The sequence below is a fragment of the Giraffa tippelskirchi genome, chromosome 10 (genome assembly GCF_054371585.1).
Source record: "Giraffa tippelskirchi isolate mGirTip1 chromosome 10, T2T-mGirTip1v1.2.pri, whole genome shotgun sequence".
NCBI lineage: Eukaryota > Metazoa > Chordata > Mammalia > Artiodactyla > Giraffidae > Giraffa > Giraffa tippelskirchi.
Window position 1 is genome coordinate 81,966,472 of NC_137284.1, and position 16,207 is coordinate 81,982,678.

The window sequence follows — 16,207 nt, forward strand, 5'->3', positions numbered from 1 at the left end:
TTCCATTGTTCCATGTCCAGTTCTAACTGTTGCTTCTTGAGCTGCATACAGGTTTCTCAGGACACAGGTAAGGGGTAAGGTAGGCTGGTATTTCCATCTTTTTCAGAATTTTCCACAGTTTGCTGTGATCCACACAGTCAAAGGATTTAGATTGGTCAATGAAGCAGAAGTAGGGATTTTCTGGAATTCTCTTGCTTTTTCTATGATCCAACAAATGTTGGCAATTTGATCTCTGGTTCCTCTGTCTTTTCTAAATCCAGCTTGAACATCTGAAGTTCCCGGTTCACTGTTGAAGCCTAGCTTGGAGGATTTTGAGCATTACTTTGCTAGCATGTGAGATGAGTGCAATTGTGTGGTAGTTTGAGCATTCTTTGGCATTGCCTTTCTTTGGGATTGGAATGAAAACTGATCTTTTCGAGTCCTGTGGCCACTGCTGAGTTTTCCACATTTGCTGGCATATTGTGTGTGGCATTTTCACGGCATCATCTTTTAGGATTTGAACTAGCTCAGGTAGAATTTCATTATCTCCACTAGCTTTGTTCACAGAGATGCTTCCTAAGGCCCACTTGACTTCGCATTCCAGAATGTCTCGCTGTAGGTAAGTGATCACACCATTGTGCTTATCTGAGTCATGAAGATCTTTTTTGTATAGTTCTTTTGTGTATTCTTGCCACTGTTTCTTAATATCTTCTGCTTCTGTTAGGTCCATATCATTTCTGTCCTTTATTGAGCCCATCTTTGCATGAAATGTTCCCTTGGTATCTCTAATTTTCTTGAAGAGATCTCTAGTCTTTCCCATTCTATTGTTTACCTCTATTTTTCTTTTTTCTTTTTCTTTTTACATTGACTGCTGAGGAAGGCTTTCTTATCTCTCCTTGCTATTCTTTGGTACTCTGCATTCAGATGGGTATATCTTTCCTTTCCTCCTTTGCCTTTTGCTTTTCTTCTTTTCTCAGCTATTTTTAAGGCCTCCTCAGAATTTGTCTTTTAGCATTTCTTTTTCTTGGGGATGGTTTTGATCACCACCTCTTGTACAATGTTATGAACCTCTATCCATGTTCTTCAGGCACTCTGTCTATCAGCTCTAATCCCTTGAATCTATTTGTCATTTCAACTGTATAATAGTAAGGGATTTGATTTAGGTCATATCTGAATGGTCCTGTGGTTTTTCCTACTTTCTTCAATCAAAGTCTAAATTTTGCAATAAAGAGTTCATGATCTGTTGCACAGTAAGGTCCCAGTCTTGTTTTTGCTGACTGAATAAAGCTTTTCTACCTTTGGCTGCAAAGAATATAATCAATCTGATTTCGGTATTGACCATCTGGTGATGTCCATGTGTAGAGTCTTTTCTTATGTTGTTGGAAGATGGTGTTTGTTATGATGAGTGCATTCTCTTGGCAATACTCTGTTAGCCTTTGCCCTGCTTCATTTTTTAAAAAAATTTTTTATTAAAAACATTTTTTTTTCCTCCTTCATTTTTAATATGATGACAACATATTAATCGTTGATCATGCAAAACCTCTGCTACAACAAAAGTTATGTAGAACTAGGTATGTACAAAGACCATGCTTCAGTTGAACACTAAGTCTGTAGCTAAACTTAATGACTACATAATGCACAGGGTCTTTCCCTTCTTCACTCCAGACCTGTCTTTAGACTTAACCACATTCTGGTATGCAAATGCCATCCAGATGATATTCTGGACATCTCTCTCAAATTGCTAACATTATCTTAAGCATCTGAGTATCTTCCTTTAATCTTCAGACCCTAAAGAAACATCATTAAAATTTAAGTATATGTAACAAGGGTAAATTTTTAAAGCTCTGCATGTGCCTCCCGTCTACCTTTCTGAGCCCTTGGCCTTCTCCTGGTCTGCTCAAGCTGTCTATTTCCTGGAGCCTTGAAATTTGTTTCAGAAACAATGCTTAGAAAAATAACAACAGGCTGCATGTGATGTTCAATAGTGACATTTGCAGCAAGCAATTGTTTTTGGACATAGGATTTTCATGAAAGACAGTTAGTTGTCTTTTTTATCCTTTCTTCCTCTAACATGTTCAGAGGTAAGACTGCCCTACTGAACCAATGAGTTTTATATAGAGAGTAAGTTATCCATATTTGGAAACAAGAAGAAAAGAAGGAGAACGTTGGTGATTTCCAGCCAGTTGAGATTAGAAAGGAGAATAGAGAAAGAAAACAGAGGCATGAATCAGTTAAGTATATTCCAATGTAGGCCTGGAGAGGGGAATATTTATTAGATAAGTCAGTGAGGAGGGAGGCTACGCCTTCAACCAGGTACCAATCTGGGAAACTCATGCCAACCTGGCAGTCTGTCTGAAAGAGGACCTGAGATGTCATTTTTCTCTGAAACTTGGCATGGGACCCAGCTAAAAGGACATAGCTAAGAGTGTGGAGAGACTGCCAAGGTCACGTTGTCAGAGCAAGAAACTCTGCATTGATTGTTACAAAGGAAATTGCCTGAGTTGTGCCTACATGCTCAGAGGATCTCAGTGTTCTGTAGATGCTGTGAGAGCGAAGGTAAGCCTGAGACAGGAAATGCTACTGGGCCTGGTGAAATCAAAAGATCACTAGTTGCCACAGTCATAGACTTGAGTGAAGAAGTTAACTGGGTAAGTGCTACTCACATGGCAAGATGGATGTTCTGGAGGATTGAAAAAAAAGGAAGATGCTATCCCCTGAAACTTTGGTATCTCCCATTGCATATGAGGCTACTCAAGCACCAGGGCATGCTTTTAGGGAAAGAAGTAGAGACAGGGACAAATTTTCCAGGAGTTTGGTCACTTTTTTAGCTGAAAGAGATCAAAAACAATATAAAAAGAAAGTTTAAATTATTGATTTTGGCTAAGATAAGTGAGGAGAAAGGAGAAGAGAAGGAAAAATGAAAGACATGGGGAAACGAGGAAAAATAAAACAAAGTTTTTTTGTTTTAATTTCTCTCTGATTACTGATGTTACTACTTATTAGAAACTTTTAAAATATCTTTGAGTATTTTTCAGGGCCTAGAGAGTACCAAGAAAAACCATAACAGTGAATTAAATTCTTACTGGATTGGAAAGAATAGAACCAAGAGTGTTAATAGCAAAAAAGTATATAAGAAAGCCCATTCCTACAGTTAGAGGAGGATAATACTGAGTGAGACTTGGGAACTAAACCTGGTTCCAATGACCTCCTTACTTCCAAAAGCCTCTATTCAGGGTGCTCAGCCACTACTTAGCATGTGCACAAGGCCTCTTCTCCCCAGTCATACTAACAATCAACCACATGGAATGGAGAAATCACCAGTGCCCAACACTGCTAGGAGCCATGTTCTTATACAAAGTGAGAGAACTAAATATGCCTTTTCCATAGAAATGTTATATATTACATAGTAGGTTTCAGTTACATTGTACTGGCTTAGGTCTAGGGGATACTTTTAGGAAAAATTTACTTCTAAATCAAACCAAATCAATAAATGACTTCAGAAGGTTATTTTGAAGTGGTTGACAGTCTGTTTTTACCATATTAGATCAATGGCTGTCATTTGAAAGGACTATTCATTCAACTGCTTTGGAGAATAGTCAGTTTCAAATGCCTTTGGCAAGTTGGAAAAGTCACTGCCCTCAGATGACTAACACAGGAAAGGTCAATCAAGTAATAGTCTAGTTTAGTCTACCAAGCATCTTCCTTGTCAATGCCAAAATATAAATTTATTTTTTTAAGTGCTCAAATGTTATATATTATGAATTAGCTTTAAAAAGTATTTATCTTTAAAGATACTTTTTTCATTTAATCTAGATTACATAAGACATATAATTTTCAACTATTTATCACACTTGAACCTTCTTTCCCTGATTCTATGGGCCATTCCTTGAGTTCATATCCTTATTACCCTGGAATATTGTAATTATCTTTCAGAAGTACTATTGATTTCTAATTTTCCCCACATCCAAAACATGCTATTGGCAGACTAGAATTCTTAAAGCAAGGAGTTTTAAGATTGCTTGCTTCAAGAAATCACTACAGTGTTCAAAGTTTTTAAAATGTATTTGTTTTTCCAATATCTTTCCTGTTCAATTTGTGAAGTCCTAGCTTTCTTAGTAAGGCATCTAAAACTTGCTTTGATATCTTACATATCTACTTTTTCATTCCTGTTTCTTACTTTCTAATTTTATAGCTACCTATTTCAGAAAAATTAGACATTTTCATATTTTCCTTAACACACAGCCCACATTCCCACGTCAGGACTTGGTTCACATGGTTCCTGCATGAAACAACCTCTCTTTGCAGCCTCTTCCGCTTACACCCCCATACTTTCCAGGTGCTTGTTCTGGTTCTACCTGTAAGGACCTTGCCCAAAGTCATCTTAATCACAATCTGTCCATACACTTAATTTATAATCTCTTCTGCATAATCTCAGATTATGTCTTTTCTCTGAGCTCAAACAGAACTTTTAAGTCTTTTTAAAAAATCCCTTTCTGTCTTCAAAGTGTTTGGCAAAACTACAGTTTTGGTTGTCTCTAATACTTAATTTAATCAGCTCATGAAAACATGCTATATGAACATATTTATATTTCCAAAATAAATTGGGCTAAAAACATATACCATGCTGTTTTTCTTACTAACATATCCACACCCTTCTGGGTATCTTCTGGGTATACTTCCACTCCCTCCTCATTATATCCACTCCAATCTTCCTCTCAGATACTGGTCTTAATTCCACATTACTAAGAAGAGAGGCAGCAATGGATAGACCTAGAGATGATCACACTAAGTGAAATAAATCAGACAGAGAAAGATAGCTATCATAAGATACTGCTTATATGTAGAATCTAAAATAATGATATAAATGAATTTACTTACAAAACAGAACCAGGCTTCAGTTCAGTTCAGTCACTCAGTCCTTTCTGACTCTTTGCGACTCCATGGACTGCAGCACGCCAGGCTTCCCTGTCCATCACCAACTCCTGGAGGCTACTCAAACTCATGTCCATCAAGTTGGTGATGCCATCCAACCATCTCATCCTCTGTCGTCCCCTTCTCCTCCCACCTTCAATCTTTCCCAGCATCACGGTCTTTTCAAATGAGTCAGTTCTTACATACATAGAAAACAAAATTATGGTTACCAAAGGGGAAAGGGGGAAGGGATAAATTAGGAATTTGGGCTTTATATATATATATATACTACTATATATAAATATATATATATACTACTATATATATATAGTACTATAGTATATATATATGTATATATACTATATATAAAATAGAGAAACTGTATAGCACTGGTAACAATATTTGATACCTTGTAATGATCTATAATGGAAAATAATCTGAAAAATAATATATATACATAATTTATATATGTACATAACTGAATCACTCTGTTGCACACCAGAAACTAACACAACATTGTAAACTGGTTAAACTTCAATAAAAATAAAAAGAACTTCCACAAGCTCACAACAAATCTTTTGCCTATTAACTTCATCTTCACTACACATAACTCGGCCCTCTCTCACCTTACCACAAACTCTCCTTGCTCTTATTAAAAGTGACTTTTTACCTTGGGTACTAGACCTTATTCTCTCTTCCTTCTATGCAAGGAAATCATTCCAAAAGTTCTCTCCTACTTCTTCCTTTCCATACTATATAATTACCATTGGTATAAAACCATATTGTAATTGTTTTGTGAAAAAAAGGAAACACTTTTGGGTTTCTGTAGAATAATGACAACCACCTACATTGGAATCTCTTTTCACAGCCTCTAAAAAATCCATATAGAACAAGAAGGAACGCATATGAAACCACCCTTAACGCATTCCTATATCTTAACTAGGAGACAGAAAATACCACAATCCTTAATTTACATAAAAGTAAGGAAACAAACATCCCAAACTGAGTAGTGCCAGATCTGGAAGCTACAAGCGAGGAGGAGACTGAACAGAAACCCATGAGAGAGAGAGTCTTTCATTTAGGTACTGAAGGAAGTCATAGCATAGACTGCTGGGGAATTATTTAAAAAAGGACTTGAAAACACAGAATCAAAACTAGTACTTTGGGAAGGCAAGCCATTGATTGGGATAAAGGGACTCCTTGGGGAATTGGTGCTGATGGGAAAGAACAAACAGGTGGTGGAAACTAAGCATTCTAAGGAAAGAGAATCATAAAATCAGAAGACATTATCAATCTTTCTCCTCCACTGAAATGAAAGGAGCCATCTACGAAGAAAACTGCCTCCAGTTGTACCAAAAGAACTGAGAAACTAAGAAAGTTAGGAATCCACACCCAAACTCCTCATAGAGAATTACCTGCTTTGCTGGTTTAGGAAAATTTCTTCTTTCAGAAGGAACAGACATTAGCAAAAAAAAAAATCTATGTTTAATTTAGGAAAAAAAAAAAAGCCAAAAATGAGAATCAAAACATTTCCAGTGATGAAAATCACTCTCATTCAAAATAAAAATATCAAAAAGAAAAAACAAGGAAAGATAAAACAAAACTAGAGAATATAAAGAAAAAACTATAGAAATGTGAAATTATACATATAGTGCATAAAGTGCAAAATAATACAAGTTTCATCAAAATAAATTAATCATATTAAACATAATGAGCTTAATCAATCTACTAAAAGGTGAACATTTTCAAACTGACTCAAAGTAAAAGTCTACTATATATGCTGAATTAATGAAATAAGTCTAAAATGATGTTATTCAGAAAGTTGAAAATGAAAGGATGGGCAAATATGTATCAAGCAGCAAAGGAGACAGTTCATAATATTAAAGACTGCAATACACAAAGGAGATGTTATGGTTATCTATTGACCAAAGATTAGAACACCTAACTTTATGAAGTAGAAACTACAGGCAAAGGTGGAAGAAATAGATAGAAAATAAGAGGATAGATCATATGAAAATATATAGACTAACAGAGAAAGTGCCTTTAACTCAAGTGCACAAAAAGTCATGAAAACTGACCATATATTTGGCCGTTCAAATCTCCCAAATTTCTATAAGCATAAATATTGAAAACAACATTTTCTTACATGGATACAATGTATTTAGAAAATAATATAATTTAAAAATAAGTAAGAACAACAATATCTCCTTTTCCTGGAAAAAAAACCTCTATTAATTCATTGGAGGAAGAGGAAATAGGAAATTAAGTTGCAGAATTTCTGAAAAATAATGACAATTTAACACTACATATCAGACACTCTTGGCTCTAATTCAAGTGATAATCAGAAGAAATGTATGCATTTATATTAATAAAAATCAGAGTGAAAATAATTTAATAAAATTCTCAAAGCAAAACTTTTAAAAAAGGAAACTAAAAAAAAAAGGCAGGAAGCAAATAACTAATGCATAGCAAAAATTAATGAATTTCAAAATAGAAAACAGTAATCAATGAAAAAGTTGTTTTTCAATCAAAAATCAAAATAATTACTAGCCCACCTAATTAAATATAAAAGAAAATTAACAAGAAATTACAACTGATAAAAATCAATGAAACAAAAAGAAAATTAAAAATTAAATAATTATTGACCAACTCTAGGCAGGTAAATTTATAAACTTATATGAAATAGATAACATCTAGGAAAATATAATCTACCTATATTTAACCCAGTAGAAACAGAAAAGTTAAATTTATATAGCAGAAAAAAAGGTATTAAAGATTTCCACCAAACTTTCATAGACCAGACATTAACAATTATATGATAGTATTCATGAATAATCTGAAAGAATCCATGATGAAAGTTAAGGAAACAATAAAATAATTCAGAAAATTAGCAAAATATAAAATTAATATATACACAGCAATAGCCTCTACATCTGGGGCTTACCTGGTGGTGCTAGTGGTAAAGAACCCACCTGTCAATGCAGGAGATGTAAGAGACATTGGTTCGATCCCTGGGTCGAGAAGATTCCCCCAGAGGAGGGCATGGCAACCCACTCCAGTATTCTTGTCTGGAGAATCCCATGGACAGAGGAGCCTCGTGGGCTTACAGTTCATAGGGTCACAAACAGTCAGACACGACTGAACCAACTCAGCATGCACACAACCTCTATATCTATTAACAATATCCAGGTAGAAGATATAATGAAAGGAAAACCTAACTTACAATATCAGCAATAATGTAAAACAATGTAACATTAAGAAATATACATGGGAGTTTCCTGGCAGTCAGTGGTAAGGACTTGGGGCTTTCATGACCATGGGTTCAATCCCTGATTGGGAAATTAAGATTTTTGCAGGCTGAATGGTGCAGCCAAAAAAACAAAAGAAATGTACAAAACAGTTAAGAGAAAAGCTTTAAAACATTATGGAAAGACACTGAAGTAAACTTGAACCAATAAAAGGATGTTGTTTGTTATTGGTTTGGAAGAGTCAAGATCATAAAGAGTCAATCCTCCTCATCTTGCACGATTATTTTCTATATGAATCTTAAAATCAGTTGGTTTACCTCTGTAAAAAAAAAAAGATAAACTATGAATCATACTATGTGTGTCTATCTTCTTTCACTAACTATTGGTTTTCTGAAGTTAATGTACATTGCTGGTATAGTTGTAGTTTATTTTTATTGCTCTATAACCTTCTCTTATGTGAACTGTCCACAATGTATTATCCTTCCTATTGTTGAGGATAGTTTGCATGGTCTCCAAGTGAGACTATTTCAAATAATTTTGTCATGAACATTACTGTACAGTTACTTTGATGAAGATATTCATACATTTTTCTTGGGGCTCAATCTATGCATAGAATTGTTGCCTATAGGGTATGGATACATTTAGGGTTTGGTACATAATGAGGATGACACCACCCTTATGGCAGAAAGTGAAGAAGAACTAAAGAGCCTCTTGATGAAGGTGAAGGAAGAGAGTGAAAAAGTTGGCTTAAAGCTCAACGTTCAGAAAACTAAGATCATGGCATCTGGTCCCATCACTTCATGGGAAATAGATGGGGAAACAGTGGAAACAGTGTCAGACTTTATTTTTGGGGGCTCCAGAATCACTGCTGATGGTGACTGCAGCCATGAAATTAAAAGATGCTTACTCCTTGGAAGGAAGGTTATGGCCAACCTAGATAGCATATTTAAAAGCAGAGACATTACTTTGCCAACAAAAGTCCATCTAGTCAAGGCTATGGTTTTTCCAGTGGTCATGTATGGATGTGAGAGTTGGACGGTGAAGAAAGCTGAGCGCCACAGAATTGATGCTTTTGAACTGTGGTGTTGGAGAAGCCTCTTGAGAGTCCCTTGGACTGCAAGGAGATCCAATCAATCCATCCTAAAGGAGATCAATCCTGGGTGTTCATTGGAAGGTCTGATGTTGAAGCTGAAACTCCAATACTTTGGCCACCTCATGCGAAGGGTTGACTCATTGGAAAAGACCCTAATGCTGGCGAGGATTGGGGGCGGGAGTAGAAGGGGACGACAGAGGATGAGATGGTTGGATGGCATCACCGACTCCATGGACATGGGTTTGGGTAGACTCCGGGAGTTGGTGATGGACAGAGAAGCCTGGCGTGCTGCAATTCATGGGGTCGCAAAGAGTCGGACACGACTGAGCGACTGAACTGAACTGAACTGAACTGAACATAATGCTAAAGAGTTTTCCAAAAAGGTTGTAAAAATTTACATTTCCATCAACAATGTATGAGAGTTGGGATCCTCCCATCCTTAGCAACTATTGGCATTTTGTCCTTTCATTTTGGTCATTCTGGTGGATATGTAACGGAATCACACTGTAGTTTTAATTTGCATTTCCCTAGTAGCAGCTGACATTATTGGCCCTTTAAATACCCTCTCTTATGAAAAGTCTGCTCAAGTTTTTAGACCATTTTATATTACTTTGCCATCTGGCCTTTGGTTAGATTTAATCAAGAGAAAAGTTTGTAGATGATCAATAGATGAGAAACAGAAAGGCTTTATGCTTCTGGGTCTCAAAATGAAGCAAGTTTGGGTAGTTTCTGGTAGCTGTAGAAGAAATACCAGGGTCAAAGTGTTTCTAACTCCAGCATCGCAGAGCTAACACCTTTCATCAGCCCAGTTCTGGTCAAGGTAGCACATCTTAGCAGATCCAAATGGACTGGAACACCACACTTGCATCTTTGGAGCATTAGTAGCATCTAATCTCTCAGGACAATTCTTTTCCTTTTACTCTTCCAGACCCTGTCCTTCTCTCTTTTGTTGCTCCTTCCAACATTGTTCATCTATTTCCCTAGATTCTGATTTCCTATCTTAAATGCCTTTGGCTTGACAATTAAATGCTTGGATTGGTTTCTGTGTTCATAACTGGCTCATAAAGGGTCTGAGAAACAGAAAAATAAAGTGACATATTTCAAGCATGTTCATGAAGCATTCTTAGTGATAACAAAACATTGGAAACAACTCAACTGGCTATCAACCTGAAAATGGATAACCCACGACATCTTTCTACAATAGTATCATTAAAAGCAGTGAAAATGAACAAAACAAGGTATACACAGCAGGGAAGATGAATCTTAGATACAGCTGAGTAAGTGAGTGAGTGAAAGTCGCTCAGTCATGTCTAACTTTTTGTAATCCCATGGACTGTAGGCCTCCAGGCTCCTCTGTCCATGGGATTCTCCAGGCAAGAATACTGGAATGGGTTGCCGTTCCCTTCTCCGAGGATCTTCCCAAACCAGGGATAGAACACAGGTCTCCCACATTGCAACTAGGTTCTTTACCATCTGAGCCACCAGGGAAAAGAAAGTCACAGAAAATTATTATTTTTAGAAAGCTTTTACTATTTTTATAAAGTTAATAAGAATAAAACATCATGTTGTATATTGTTTAGAGCTATAATTATAAGTACAGAAAAATGGCAGATAAAATAAGCACTAAATTTAGAATATTGTTCATTTCTGTACAGTAGACAAGAGGATGGAATCAGGGAAGAGCACAAAGAAAAGTTCAGAGAGTTGTAATTTTATAACTCTTAGTTTAAGTGGCATATTCTTCAATGTGAGTTCTATTTTATTGTGTATACATGTGTGTTTGCTATTTTTTCTATTTCAAATGCCACATAACAAAAGTAATTTTTAGAAAAGGCTTTTTTTGAGGGGGAAGGGGTGGCTATACAGCACAGCTTGAGGGATATGGGATCTTAGTTCCCTGATCAGGGATCAAACCTGCAGCTGTGGCAGTGAAAGTGCGGAGTCCTAATCACTATACTGCCAGGGAATTCCTAAAAAGAAGACAGTCACTGTACACTCAAGTTTGGAGCCAGAAAACAAAATTCCCATTGTATACATGATTATATCTCTAGGTCTATTTTCTAGACTTCTAATTTGTTTTATTTGTTTATCTGATCTTTAACCAATACCTCACTGTTATCAACTGGCTATCAACATGAGAATGGATAACTTCTGATGCATTCAAACAATAATATACTAAGTTATTAAATGATAATGATAGCTACATGACAGTCATCCTCTTGATCAGCAGAGATCATTTCCCACTAACCCCATCTCGACTGCTGTTTTAGGAAAACATGGCGGGCATTTAAAAAATATATATATCTGTAAATCATAGGATTTAATACATTTGTTAATTTTCATTTCTGAAGAACAAGCAGGAGAGAAAAATATGCAGAGAATGAAAATCAGGATTATCTTAACCATTATACATTTTACTTTTTAATGGAAAAATATGCATCATCCCACAGCTAAAGAAATATTGGAGGAATAAACACAGTAGGAAAGGAAATCATACATTTTCTCCTATTTGTGGAAACTGATGATTTAAGTTTATCCAGCACAAACCTCACTATTTAGGAAAGAAATTCTATCTAATGCATTTATTTGGAAAGTACTTTTATAATATCTGTAAGAATCTGTGGGTTATATTGGAAAATTTTCCCCCGTTTTTTAGGGATACTGACTTCGTTGTGGCTAAGCTGCTGTTTAAGACCTTGAACAAAGCAGAAGTCCTGGAATGTCTTCCTGATGTCTGCACAGACCTGTTTTCTCCAGTTACTGCACAAAGGAATAGTTTAATTCCACTTGGAATATAGGTATGTTTGAGTTTCAGGAAATAATAGAGCGCGGTAGATTAGTTGTGAACTAGAAAAAATAAGCCACAAGAGGGCATATTTTTCTTGGTTTCATCACTCTTAAATAAATAAGGGTTGCCTCAATTAGGTATCATAGGAATCCCTCCCTTTCTCCCACTTTCTTAGAATATACTGTGTCCACAGCATGCTCTAAGGGTGGAGTGGTGGTGGTATGAGGTATTAAGAAAAGCAAACTTAAAAGATATTTTTTTCTTATATGATGTATAGGAAAGTTGTTTGCTTTCACTTAAAATATTTCTTTGGGGATGGTTTGTTTATATAAGAACATTGTTAAAAATAAAAAAAAATTAAAAAAAAAACAAAGTGTCATTTATTTTATTTTAAACTCCTCCATTCTGCAATAGCTCTGTGGAGTCCTATATCAGACACAGAAAGCCTTTCCAGCTTCTAGTGAATGCTCATAGTCAAGGAGGTTTTCTTCTCTGAGGTCTCAGGACTTGGGCCAAAGGGGTTGGGCTGTGTTTTTATTTTTGTTTTGAAGTGCATTCCTGCTGAATTTAATTATTCACCACACCCCAACCCAGCTAAGTAAATATAACCTTAAGATTCTGGCTTAGAAAGGGTTTGAAAAATAACTGATTTTTATTTTTTCCAAAAAAAAAAGGAGCTATATAGCAGGGTGCTATTTTGCAGAGGGCATCAAGGCAAGTCACAAGAAGCTAGGTGATCACTCCATCTTCTTGTCCTTCATGTCCTCAGGTATAACATGAAGACTAGAGGGCCTTTGAAGTCTCTCCTAAATCTAAACGTTTATGATTATGATGTTGTAAGAGTTTAAAACACAAAGACATTACAGTTTCACATTCCGATTAACTAAATATAAACTATCTTCTGTCTTTATTTGATGATGAGAAACAAGGATCCATTTACTTCTGAGAGTTCTATACCTGTGTAATTAATACTGCATTAAAGGTGAAAGTCAGGTGTGTTCTTTTCCACTACTAAACATGATATAATGATCTTAATATGTTACTACCTAATGATCCAGTGATGAGTGAATTGTCATGATCAAATGAAACAGATGTGAAAAAATATCTTCAGTTTATAAAGGGAAAGTATCTGACAGAAGATTAGGAGTTGGGTGAGCTGCTTTCAACTCATGTCATCACTTGTTTCAATTAGACAGAAACTAACACATACCCCAGTTTTCTCATACGAGTATAACAATATCTTTTATCTGTTGGTACTGATGTGCTAATACATGGGAAAACATTCATAAAATAGTATTTTAATTTATAAGGCAGAGAGGTTTTATGTCTGACCTAGGTATGATTAGTTTTATAGAAGTGAGCACTAAATGGCTTGGGTTTCATCTCCATATCCTTGTCTCTGTGCACAGAACTTTGCAGTCTCTTTTATCTGTCTTTTTCCTTTTAATTTCCATAGCTTTGTCAACAGAAGACTGTACAGAAAAGTACTTTCTACTGAAAGTATAGTCAAATCCTCTGAGATTCTGCTAGATTTAAACTCTGGAGCCAGTAATTATCTTTCTCCTGTCTTCTGGGCAGAGGTAGCTATTTGTGGAACTGGAAAAGCCTAGAATATACCTATTCTATCCTTTTCCATCCCTGCTACCTTCCTTTATGGGTTCCAACATAGATTAATGATTCTTGAAATTCTACAATTAGAATTTTATTCTTTAGCATTATTCAGTATCAAAATGTAATTCTTAAGAAATACTGTATTTCATATTATCTAATGTATATCTACTACCACAGAGTGAAAATGACTTTGATTCAATCTGTGAGCCCTAATGAAGATGAGTGGTGTGTCACAGAGGAAGAAACTGGACACTCAAGACAAGTTTACTCATTCAATAATGTTTCCAAGCACCTGGAAGGAATTTTGTTTTTCCTTTCTTGCTTTTCTTTTCCCCCTCAGTCTAGAACAGATATAGAAGCACCAATTAGGTAGTTCTGATGATACACACTGGCTTCCCTGGTGGCTCAGCGGTAAAGAATCTGCCTGCAATGCAGGAGACGTGGGTTCCATCTCTGGGTCAGGAAGATCCCCTAGAAGAGGGCACAGCAACCCACTCCAGTATTCTTGCCTGGAGATTCCCATGGACAGAGGAGCCTGGCTGGCTACAGTCGATAGGGTTGCAAAGAGTCAGACACAAGTGACTGAGCACGCATGCTTGATTAGAGACATCTCTTTCAGTGTAATTAAGGATCGTTTGCTGAGACTCGAACAGTCACCCTTGAAGATAAGCTAAATTATATAAAACACCTTACATTTTAATAAAACTTTCTGTAAAATACTTTTCGTGTGTGTGTGTGTGTGTGTGTGTGTGTGTGAGTGTGTGTGTGCTCAGTCTTTTCCTAGTGGATGTTACTTTAAGAATCCATATTGGGTATTAACCAACACTGTAGGCCAGATTATAAAACTGCTTTAAATAACAGTAAGTTTCAAACTCTTAAAAACAGTTGTAAAACCATACTAGTGGGATCCTGTAGAGTTAGTAGAAATTTCAGAAATAAATTCAGTGACTAATTATTGTCATCACATCCACTGTTTTCATTAACTCATTTAACCCCCAAATATTTGTTAAGCACCCACCATATGCGAGACACTCAGAGAAGTATCGTGAGGATTACAAAGCCCTGGACACAGCTGAGGCCATTCATCACAACTGAGCTGTGTGGTTGACTCTGCCTGCTGCGTGCTCAGAGTAATTAAAAGGAAAGAAAGCACAGAACCCAGTTTCCAGATGTTGTCTTCTCATGGTATGTTCAGGATGCCCTAGAAAATCCAGTCTAAATTTGAAGTCAGGGTACTTCAAACTAAATGAGTTTAATACAAATTCATAGGCATTCATTGTTTTAGGAGCTGGGGAAACAAGAATACAAAACAGGTGATACTCTTGTATGGGATGCAGACAGATGCATAACTTATTATGATATAATGTGAAAGAGATGTATTTGGTAGTGAAATCAAAGTGCTTTGGAAAAACAGGAGGGAGTGACTATTACTTTGGGGGTTTGGAAAAGGTTGAGACAGTAACAAAAGGGAGATGTCATTTGGCTTGAGTATATTAAGCTAGGATTTGAGACAGGAGAGGAAAAAGGGAAATCCAGAGTTAACCACAATTCTAGTTAAATACACCATTCTGGCCAACAGACTGACAAAATATTAGAAAATTAATAGAATAAAAATCAAAAGCTACTTATCACGAACCCATCATGTGCAAAACCCTAAGCTATGCTGGGGGAGACAAAAGAGGCATTTTGTCATCACAGTGAGCTTGCAATTTGGTCTGGGGGCAATGACCTAAACAAATAAAAACAACATAAAAATATTTTAAAATGCAGCAAAAGTATAAAGTCTATGGTTAACTATAAAATGAGTGGTATGACACTGAATAGAAAGCATGCAGCAAAAAAACATGGCTATATGTTGGAACAGTCTGTAAATTTTCCTGTATCCAAAGAGGAAAATTATGGGGTTGGTTGGTTGACAGTCAAAACCAAGGTTACAGTGATGGGGCAGTATGAGACACAGGAAAGAACCTTGGTTAGAGTTAGGAAACTTGAGTCCCTCCTAAGCTGGCTCTGCCACCAACCATCTGTAACTTAAAATGACTCATTTAGCTCTGGTGGCTCTCAGCTCTCTGCTGCAGAGGAAGGCTGAATGAGGAGTCTCCTCCCCCGGACCAGTTCTTCCATTGTTGCCATTGTCTGCTCACTGCCCCCAAACCAAAACCCCCCTTGTCATTTGCCAAGGGAGCTCTGAGACCTTACAAGCTGTGCTCTTAAATCAAGCTGACAAATGCAGGACCCCGTGGCTGCTTTTTTTCAGAGGTTCCACCCCAAGTCGGTTTTATGTTTCAGACTAATAAGTGCAAGGTGTGTGACCACGGACCTAGAGTTCCCGTGATAGCCACGTAGCCAATAAGACCCAAAGTTTCAGGACTCATTATTTGCACAGCCCTTCTCCATGTCCCTGAGGTCAGCCTGATAACGAATTCATTTCTAAAAATCTGTGGAATCATTAATATTTCTGTATTCGTTTTCTTAAAGAGGATCCCAAATCTTCCAAATTGTGTGAGTTCCAGGCTCCACAAATTGTGGATTCAGCCTATTCCTCATACACTTCCAAGTTTTCTATTGCGTGACCAA

At 36.5% G+C, this 16,207-nt stretch overlaps 1 protein-coding gene across 4 annotated transcripts in view; it reads right to left on the reverse strand.

Moving 5' to 3' along the window:
* Nucleotides 1-16,207, reverse strand: part of LOC145524398 (uncharacterized) — a 1,208,145-nt gene that overhangs the window by 1,188,481 nt on the left and 3,457 nt on the right. The window contains exon 2 of one of the 4 annotated variants that reach the window (XR_014067465.1): nucleotides 2,643-2,807. The exons of 2 other annotated variants lie outside the window; for them this stretch is intronic. The gene's annotated coding sequence lies outside the window, so the exon portion shown is untranslated. Of the gene's footprint in view, nucleotides 1-816; nucleotides 2,808-16,207 lie in introns of those variants that run through there. One more of the 4 variants, XM_081536538.1, reaches the window with a different exon arrangement.